The 593-nt window shown below is 37.8% G+C and overlaps 1 protein-coding gene across 1 annotated transcript in view; it reads right to left on the bottom strand.

Moving 5' to 3' along the window:
* Positions 1-593, bottom strand: part of LOC107700347 (sterol O-acyltransferase 1-like) — a gene marked incomplete at its 3' end in the record, with an annotated part of 21,465 nt that overhangs the window by 18,043 nt on the left and 2,829 nt on the right. The window lies entirely within an intron of this gene.

The following is a 593-nucleotide window of genomic DNA, read 5'->3' as shown; positions in this document are numbered from 1 at the left end:
GTTCCAGAATTTTGTTTTCTAAATTGTTATTTTGTTTTTTAGACTTGCATTTGCGTTTGTAATTTGTTATTTTGTTTCCAGAATTGTGATTTGTTTTGCACTTCTCGGCCACCGTAGAATAGTCTCCCTTGTGATACCAACTGGTATCAAAATAACCTGAATACAGTGTTAGTCAGGCTAGATGAGTAGTTGATATCTGAACCACAGTAGGGCTGGGTAAAAAATATCGGTATCTCGATATTAATCGATTCTCATTTTTACGGAACGATATCGATTCTTAGATCACAAGAATCGATTAGTCTAGCCTATGTTCAGTTAATGGACGGAACGTTGAAGGGCACTTCCCATCCAATATATCGCAATAAGCATTGTGCGTTGGTACTTTTAATATGAAACAAAGTCTCAGATTTCAAATTCTGACCATTGTATTGCAGTATTCAAACAATAAATGCCGTTTTGGCACTGTTTAATGTGGAGTGACAGATTGCTGTAGCGCCTCAATTCAACAGACGCGGCAGCACAAGGCGCATGTGAACTAATCATCTCCTCCACATTAATACCAGTTTCAGCCCAAAATAAACATGAGTCATGAC

The sequence above is a fragment of the Sinocyclocheilus anshuiensis genome, unplaced genomic scaffold (genome assembly GCF_001515605.1).
Source record: "Sinocyclocheilus anshuiensis isolate Anshui unplaced genomic scaffold, SAMN03320099.WGS_v1.1 scaffold477, whole genome shotgun sequence".
NCBI lineage: Eukaryota > Metazoa > Chordata > Actinopteri > Cypriniformes > Cyprinidae > Sinocyclocheilus > Sinocyclocheilus anshuiensis.
This window is presented reverse-complemented; position numbering and strand designations above follow the sequence as displayed.